Below are 9,517 nucleotides of genomic sequence, written 5' to 3' on the forward strand. Positions count from 1 at the left end.
AGAGAGAGAGAGAGAGAGAGAGAGAGAGAGAGAGAGAGAGAGAGAGATGGGGCAGATAGGTGGCACAGTGCATAGAGCACTGCCCTTGGATTCAGGAGGACCTGAGGTCAAATCTGACCTCAGACACATAACCCTTACTAGCTGTGTGACCCTGGGCAAGTCACTTAACCCCATTGCCTAGCCAAAAAAAAATTTTATACATATACATAAAGCAAATACATAATTTGGAAGGGATCAAGAAAGTCCACATGTTGGAAATAGCCCTTCATTTAAGCTTTGAAAGACCCTAAGGATTCTTATGTACAGAGATGAGGAGGGAGAGAACATTCCAGGCATGAAATGGAATGACATATACAGAAGAACAAAAATAGAGAATGTGAAATGGAGTAATGTGAAATATGCATGTAAACTTAATCTGGATCTAGCTTGTGAAGGGACTTAAGTGCCAAATGGAGGATTTTGTGTTTTATCCTTGAGGCAATGATCAGATTAGGAATTCCACTGAGGCAGCTCCACAGGAGGATAGATTGGCTGGGAGAGAGATTTCATGGCAAAAGAACAAGTAGGAGAATTTTGCAATACTTAAAGCTGGCTGTGCCAGTGGAAACAAGGTTATGGATATGAGAGAACTCATCTATTACTTAGAAACTTAGAGAAATGCCTGGGACTTTGAGACATTATCTGACTTACCCATGTTCACATAACTATCATGTATCAGAGATAGGATTTGAAACTAGGTCTTCTTGACTCCAAGTCCAACCCTCTATCCATAATGCTATGATTTCTACCTCCCAATGTTGATGTTAGTTATACAAATTCATAATTTTATGAAAAATAAGCTAGCAGATAAATACTGATAATATTCCAACTAGTGAAATTTGATAAGTATGTTTCTTCCTTCTTGAGAAATCAGTCTTCTTTTGATCTAGGTCAACCAGTCTTTTTGCTGATATCCATCTGATTTCAGAGTAGTGTCTGGCACATAGTAGGAACTTAATAAAGGTTTGTTCACCTGGAAATAACCAATTATCAACATGTAATGCCATGCCTCTAGTCACATCCACCAAACATCAATTTCTAAATAGTTGAGGATCTCTTAACATTGCCATCACTATTCCCCCTTTTATTTTATATTGGGGAAGTCTTGTCGGTGTGAAATAGGTTACCTTTAGAGGTAGTGGGTCCTCTGTCACTGAAGACCTTTAAGTGAAGGCTAGATTAGATTAAATCAAGCCAACAAGTCAACAAGCATTTGTTAAAAATGTACTTGTCCATTATTTTGTAGTAGGACTTGGCAAGGGGTTAGAGTTAATGGATTGAACTAAATGGTTGCTGAGTTCCCTTCTGTCTCAGAAAGTCCACAATTATTTGTCCTTATACAATCACAAAATACCCAAGAAAGTTTCTGGAAGTAGTTGGAACAAGGTGTCTTGTCTGAAAATAACTTTCAGTGGCTTCAGTAGAAACACAGGATCACAGATTTAAGAGCTGGGGATTTTATTTTTTATAGTTCTTTCAGATACATTATCTCATTCAATCATCATAAATTCCCAGTGAGATAATTTATGTCATTTAACATTTCAGAATCTCTCTCTCTCTCTCTCTCTCTCTCTCTCTCTCTCTCTCTCTCTCTTAGTTATGTCTAACTTTTCATGACCTTATTTGGGGTTTTCTTGGCAAAGATATTGGAGTGATTTGCCATTTTCTTCTCCAGCTCATTTTATAGATGAGGAAACTGAGGCACAGTTAGCATTAGCCCCATTTTATTATCTACCATACATAAAACTATAGATTTTGTTATTTATAAATTGCTTATAAAGACTATTGCTCAATTTTAACAAAATAATTATAAAACATGCTGTTTATGTCTATCTTTCTATCTCCTCTTACTCCTTTATATTCTTTGTAGATCTTATTATGAGGTGGTTTTTTTTTTTGCTTCTTTGTTTATTATTTTGTTTGAAACTGTAATTTCATTGTTGTGAAGAGATTCTGATACAGAAGCATCAATCTGCATAACTGTAGGAAGTTTCTGTTTCAGAACTGCAACCCTTTCCCCAACATCTAGACTATCCCCTTGAAGGATGTGAATCAAAGATGACAATTATCTGCTATGTATTGGTTAAACTATGTCATTTTCTATTATTAGCTAGCATTCATTAATAATATTATGCAATTGCTATTGCTAAACACTTTACATTCTATTTCACCTGACCCTCCCAAAAGTTCTGTGGAATAAGTAGCATTGTATTATGGAGAATCTGTAGCTCAGGGAAGTTTAATAATTTGTTTAAGATCATGGAGTTTGTACCAGTGCTGAGAATTTAACCCAGGTCTTTAATTTCTAAGACCAGAGCTAAATCAGTTTGCTAAAATAACCAGATCCAATCACTCTACTTCCCAATGTTTATTTAGGTTACCTGGGCCAAGAGTCACAGTGAGACTATATAAATGAGTAACAAGGTCATTCATTATTCCACGAGAGAGAAGCAATTGTCCCTAAGACATGACTCTAAAAACAGTTCTTTACACCATAAATATTGCTGCTGTTCATTCCTGCTACAGAGCCCTCATTCAAGTTGCCACATCATTGTTTTTTACACAAATGATTGTGAAGACAGTAGAAAGTACCAGTTAACCAGGCCAAAGCTAATTCACGGAAGGTAAAGATCACTTGTGTTTCAAACAGGAACTTGGCAATGAAGAGTTTGGAATGTATCCAGATGTACCAGATTATCTGTTTATTTGATGTCTTCAGGACATTCATTTGATATCAGTGAATAGTATTTCTCTGGACACCCCTAGAGTTTTTTCTAATCCTCATAGCATCAACACCCCTGAGCTGGGTGGGATCTCTGAGGTTATATACTCCCACCAGTAACTAACCAGGAGTTTCCTCTAAAAGATTCCACAAATGGTTATCCAGACTTCATTTGTAGTTATCAGCGATAGGGAACTCATTATCATGTAAGGTTACCTATACCATTTTGGGACCATTTTAATTACTGGTAAATTTTTCTCTGAATGAAGCAGAAACTTCACTCTCAACAGTGTCAACACATTAGTCCTAATTTTCTGTTTCTTGCCTCTATTCACCATTCTCCTTGGCAGGGCTGCCATCATAATAATGCAAAGCAAAATGGAATGTTAGGAACCATTGTTATCCAGGTATCTCAAGAGGAGAAACATTAAAGAAAAAAAAAAGCTTAAGAAAAATGGCGAGAAAACTCTCTGCATTAATCAAATTCATTGAACAATTATTCAACCCTCAAATTCACTTGAATTTTATAAGCATAAAAACATATTTCCTACTTTCAACATTGCCTTGAATATGAAATTCTGAATGTAAGTGGCTAATCTCTCTTGCTTGCTAATGAGACTTTTATTATTTAAGGTTATCTAATAGAGTTAAGAGCAGGAAATGGAACTACTTTACAAGTCTCCCCAAAACTGAATTTAAATGTGTTTTACTCACAAGCAGCCTTAGCTAATTGACTCAAAATAGCCTCAATATTTTTCTTTGGGTGTTATCCAAACATAGTTTTGGGTTTGGCTCTGATTCTTGCCCTAAAAGTAAATGACATAGAGAAGGAACAGACTTCATAGTAGGACAGTTTGTTGTGTTAAATGTCCTGATTTCTAATGTCCTGGCATTTTCTCAATAGGAGTGGCATATTTTACTTTGATACAATGTGTAAAAGGGTAGATAATCAGAAAAGTCAAAGAATTTTGAAAGACCAATTGATGTCCCAATGTTATATTGGTGATGGCTAAGTTATTCTTTCATAGTTGGCTCTGATTCCTTAGATGAAAATTTAAAAAAAGAATTATTTCTCCCACAGTCTCAACAATTGGCCACCTAGCCTTTTCTTCTAGACCTATAATTAAGAAGAATCCTTGACTACCAAAGGCAGTGCATATCACCTTTTGATCCTTTTGATTGTTCTAAAAATCATTATAAAGCCTAAAATTATCTGTCTGAAACATCTTTATTTCCCCCAAGACACACACACACACACACACACACACACACACACACACACACAGAGAAATAATAGGGATTAAAGTAAAAATACTCTTTACAGAAATAAAGGAAGATAAATAATTGAAGAGATTTTGTCCATGGTTGGGCAATGCTAATATGAGGGAAAATGTCAATGCTGCCTAAATTAACTTTTAAATTTAGTATTATATTAACCTCACTACCAAGGAATTACTTTATTGAACTAGACAAAATAATAACAAATTCATCATGAGGAATGAAAGATCAAGAATCTCCAGAGAAATAATGAAAAAAGTAGAAATTAATGGGGCTTAGCAGTACTAGATCACAAACTATGCAAACAAAACTATTTATCTGGATTTAAAAATGTAATGTTTCAATAGCAAAACAAATTAAGCAAATACAACAAAGATCAAGAAGCAATCTCTAGCATAGTGTTTCATAAAACCAAAGCACCAACCAAGACTAATGAAATAATATATAATTCATTTCCAAATCATAAAGTGCTACACACATATCTTAATTATCATTTGTCATAACAATCATTATTATTAATGTTATTATGTAAATATCCAGGGGAAATGGAAAATAATCTCGAAGAAATTATGTTTAGACCAACATCTCTCACTGTATACCACAATAAGCTCCAAATAGATGCAGGACCTAAATATAATAGGTCATATCTTAAACAAATTGTAGGAGAAGATATTATATTTCTCACAATCATGGATAGGAAGAAAATCCTTGACTAAATAAGAGTTAGAGATGATCATAACAGGTAAAATGAACAATTTTAAATATATAAAATTGGAAAATTTGCACTAACAAAACCAATGCAGTTTTAACAAGAAGAAGAGGAGTCAACTTGGAAAAGTGCCTGCAGCAAATTTCTGTAATAAAAGTCTAATATCTAGAATATATAGGAAATTGATCCAAATATGTAAGAACAAGAGTATATCTCCTAATGGATAAATGGTAAATCAATATGAAAAGCAAGTTTTCAAAAGAAGAAATGTAACATACCTATAATAAGGAAAAATATACCCAAAACCTAAAAATAAAAGAAATGCACATTAAAATAACTTTAATGTTCTGACTCATTGCTAAAGATGGCAATTTTTGGAGGGACTTGTTTTGCTATTTGTCCTTTTTTCTTGAAGAGGACCATGACATTGGGTAGGTGATGTCATGACTTGCAAGTGAAATGGATTTAAGTGAGGCAAGGCTGTATAAAATCACTAGCCTCACTCTCTCTCCTCTGGGGCCATCTGGGTCCAGTGGAAAGATATAGATCAGGATGACTGGAAATGACTCTGGGTAGAGTGGGAGACTTTGGCCTTTTTAAGTTAAGGTCTTAGGATGACAGATGCACTAATGCATTCTTGATGGAACTAAATTAGTCCAATCATTCTGGAAAGATATTTAGAATTATATTTTCAAAAAGTCATCATATCTTCTGACCAGTAATATTAGTATCGAGTCTACATATCAAAAAGGTCAGTGACAAGGGCAGCTAGAGTCAGGAGGACCTGAGTTCAAATGTGATCTCAGACACTTTACACTTACTAACTGTGTGACCCTGAGCAAGTCACTTAATCTTGATTGCCTCACCAAAAAGCAAAAAAAAAAAAAAAAGGTCATAGACAGAGGGAAAAAACTCAAATACACCAAACATATTTGTTTCAGCTCTTTTTGTTATAGCAAAGAACTGACAATGAAATGGGTGCCCATCAATTAGGGAATAGATGAGAAATTGTTATATGAACTAATGGATTGTTGCTGAACCATATTGAAAAAAGGAGGGATTCAGAAAATCATAGAGAGCTTTACAATAACTACATTAATGGAAAAGACAAAATTGAAAGTAAAATGTGAAGGCCTTAAGAATTTTGATCATCATGATTTCAGAAGACTGATAATGGAGCAGACTTACCACAACCCAGAAGAGGCAGACTAGAAGTTTTCAGAAATAGTCATTGTATGAATCTGTTTTACTTAATGATGCTTGTTAGAAGGAAGAACTTCCATGAAGTTGGGTGGAACAGAGTGGAGTTGATAGGTAGTGATAGTAATACAAAAAAGTGGGGGAGGGAAGAGAAAGAAATCAAAATATGCCATGAATAAAAAAAATTTTAAATAAAAGGGGACAAGAAAGTTCAGATGGAGACAGTCAAGCAGGACAGTTAATATATACTTTTAAAAAACTGTATATAACATAGGTTCTCAGTTTCATCTAAAATCTTCTCCTTCCTTTGTATACTGAAATATTCATACTTGTTGTCTATAATGAAAAAGAAAGTTTAATTTTTTTAAATGGTAATTAGCCTAAGAAAGAACTAGTATTCAGTTTATAGAAAGAAGAGTCTCGTTTTGTTATGAGATACTTTAAAGATGAAGTCATTTCATAGAATTTCAGACATGTAGAAAAAAATGCAGTGCTAAATCATTTATGGAACCTAAATCTTTATTTAAGCATCTTCAACCATGGAGTGCCATCTCTATTAACTGTTGTAGATACCAAGACAAAAGGGAAGTAGGTAGCTACATTAATGGAGTTATGAATACAAAATGAGAAGTTTCCTTGGCAAGACAAAATAAATTGCTTTTCTATTTGGCCTTTTATTCTTCACTGAAGAGCAGCTATAAGAGTAGTCTCCCATTATATTTAATGCAACATAAAACCACCTTAGAAAGCACAGGTCATATGTGGCCTGAGGAATAGAAATTAAAAAGTACCCTGTATACCTCTCAGCATTGACTTAGCCAGAAAAAAAATCTTAGTGCAATCATTCAGGCATTAGAAATCCTCCAGGTCAGCAGTTTGCAAAAAGCAACATTTTTTTAGAAGCTGGTTTCTTCTGGTTAGAAGCCCTTAACAGGAAAACAACATAATTTGGTTTACTTTGACTTCAAGAGGAATCTTAGATATTCTGTTTGCTTGTGACTCAGATTACCATATTTTCCCCCAAGTGGCCAGGCAAACATGCTGGGACTGACGGAAATATATGCTACTCACAAATTGCTATGAGAAGAGATAACATAATAATCAAGAAAGATGCATTTGGAGAAAGCATTTTAATTTTGTTTATTACAGAGCAAGCTATTTTTACTCTATGGCTGCCTGTCTGTTGGCAATATCTGTGATCAGAGTAAATCTAGTCCTTTGAATTATGCCACTTGTTTTATTTCTACATGTCACCGATTAGTCAGGGAAATGTGGGCCTTGGCATTGTTCAGATGGGAGGGCACCTTGAAGTATGTTTCCTTTGCTCTTTCCTTTTGTTTGGGAAGAAATAATGGTGAAGCATTGCAAAAAAGGTACATGCCTAGTTATTATCATATGCTAACCAGTATTGTTAATGCATGGCTAGTATATATATATATATATATATGTATATATCTTATCATGTTTTGTGAATTGAATTAAATTGAAGTGAATGTAATAAAATTGGATCATCTCTCCATATTATAAATTTATTAATGTCAGGGAATATGCTCTATATATCACAGAATCTTGGAGGTGGATGCTAACTCAGAAATCATTTCATTTCCAAGCATATCTGACCAAGAATTACACCTGTAATATTCTCTGCAATAAATAATTATGCAATATTTGCTTCACTATCTCTACCAAGGGGAAAGCTCCTGCCTTGTGAGACAGCCAATTCCACTTTGGGATTATTCTATTTAAGAGGTTTGTTTTTAAGTCAAATCTTAATATAGGTCTTTTCAGCTACACCCATTCAGCTGCTCCCAGCTCTGCCCTCTTGATCATTCAAAATAAGACTGATCCCTCTTCCACAAATATTTGAAGATAGCTCTCACTCCCCACCCCAAGTTGGTCTCATCCAAATTAAACACTCCAAGTTGCTTCAATTGATCCCCATTTGTCATGGTTGTTATTCTTCTTAACCTCCCCCAAGTATTCATCAGAGTATGCCAATGTGTTTTTTAAAGTGTGGTGCTCAGAATTGAACACAATACTCAAAATGTGGTATCATCGAGGCAGAGTACAGAGCAGTCAGTTCCCCCATTCTGGATAGGGTAGTACATCTCTCTTAATGTAATTTAAGATTGACTCTCTTTTGGGGCTATTTCACATGATTTGATCAATATTTTTTTAAATAAGACTCCCTTTGGTCAAAGGAGAAATATAGATGTCCATCTATATAACTAAAGTCTTGTATATAATAATAATAATTCCTCAGCTTCAAGAGTCATTTTAATAGTTCTCATACATATATACACAAACTCTCATACACAGAAATGTTCTTCCACTAAAGTCCTGCCTTGGTACCTCAAAGAAGAATAAAGATGACTCAGATTTCTCAATAATTATGACAGCCAGTGAGCAAAGTATAAACTCTGATGAGTCCAAAATATTTTTACAAAGTACTTAGGATCAAATTCACCCAAGGATTCACTCAACAAAGTTTGGAAAGACATAATATCAAGTGCTGAATTTTCTGATATATGAAACTATGTCATAAAAAGGTTACAAATTGAGTCATAGCCACACCTATGAGACTATGTGTCTTTTTGAAGTATTAAATCAAGCACATAGTGTGTATATGATCTAATTATTCTGCTTTTGAAAGAAGCATCAGTAAGTCCCAATAGATGTAAAACAGCCTAATGGGGTGTATGTGTGTGTGTGTGTGTGTTAGTCCACAATCTCAATTTTAGTTTTTTGTGACAAATTCTGAAAACACTGATGAGAAACAGCTTTGGGGTTAAAAATTAACAAATATTAAACAAAATCATACGGTATATATTTTTTCCTCCTTAAAGTATTTGAATAGGAAGTTGTTTTAATTATTTTAACTGATTACCAAAAGATCATAGATTTAGAATTGGAAGAGAATTCAGAGCTCATCTATTTCCAACCCCCTCATCTTAAGGATGAGGAAACTGAGACCTAAAGAGGGTAATGTTTTATAATACATCTTACTAGTTTATTTTTTCAGAGAAAAACAAATAGCCTAAACTGATAAATAACAATTCCATAATAGCAATAACATAGCATCTCTTACCTTTGTTCATTCTTTCCATAGGCAGAAGATTTAAAAATGCATGTTGTGAACTGAGTTCTCATAATCTGGGCAACTTGAAAAATATTCCTGAGTTAATAATAAAGAAAAAAAGGCACAGAAATCAAGGACCTGAGTTAAACATTGACACCAAAACTTGCTCCTACAATCCAAGCCTGGGGATCTGCATAGGTAGCCCCTGGCATCCTGTAAAAACAGGTGACTTCTGGTCAGCTGAGTCTGTGGTTATTTCACTGACTGAGTACCAGAGGAAGTATGATGTGAAGGTCACTCAAGCATGTACGATCTCAGTTTTCACTTGGTCAGTGATATGAAGGAGGAAGATTTCCTGGGCCAGGAATTCCTTCAACAATAGTGTTAAGTGACTCAAATATTTACAAACAGGGTTGTTTGGAAATAACCTGTGGAAAGACTCATGCCAATTCTTCGACTTTGTATATGTTATCTAAAGCCACTATTTTTT

General features: G+C 34.5%; 1 protein-coding gene across 2 annotated transcripts in view; it reads right to left on the minus strand.

Annotated features, from left to right (window-relative positions):
- Window positions 1–9,194, minus strand: part of KCNJ16 (potassium voltage-gated channel subfamily J member 16) — a 69,943-nt gene extending 60,749 nt beyond the window's left edge. For both annotated transcript variants that reach the window (XM_027873190.1, XM_027873189.1), the window contains exon 1: window positions 9,037–9,194. The gene's annotated coding sequence lies outside the window, so the exon portion shown is untranslated. The remainder of the gene's footprint in view (window positions 1–9,036) is intronic.
- Between the last annotated feature and the right edge of the window lie 323 nt (window positions 9,195–9,517).

This window comes from Vombatus ursinus, unplaced genomic scaffold, assembly GCF_900497805.2.
Source record: "Vombatus ursinus unplaced genomic scaffold, bare-nosed wombat genome assembly UNPS02014801.1, whole genome shotgun sequence".
Classification (NCBI taxonomy): Eukaryota; Metazoa; Chordata; class Mammalia; order Diprotodontia; family Vombatidae; genus Vombatus; species Vombatus ursinus.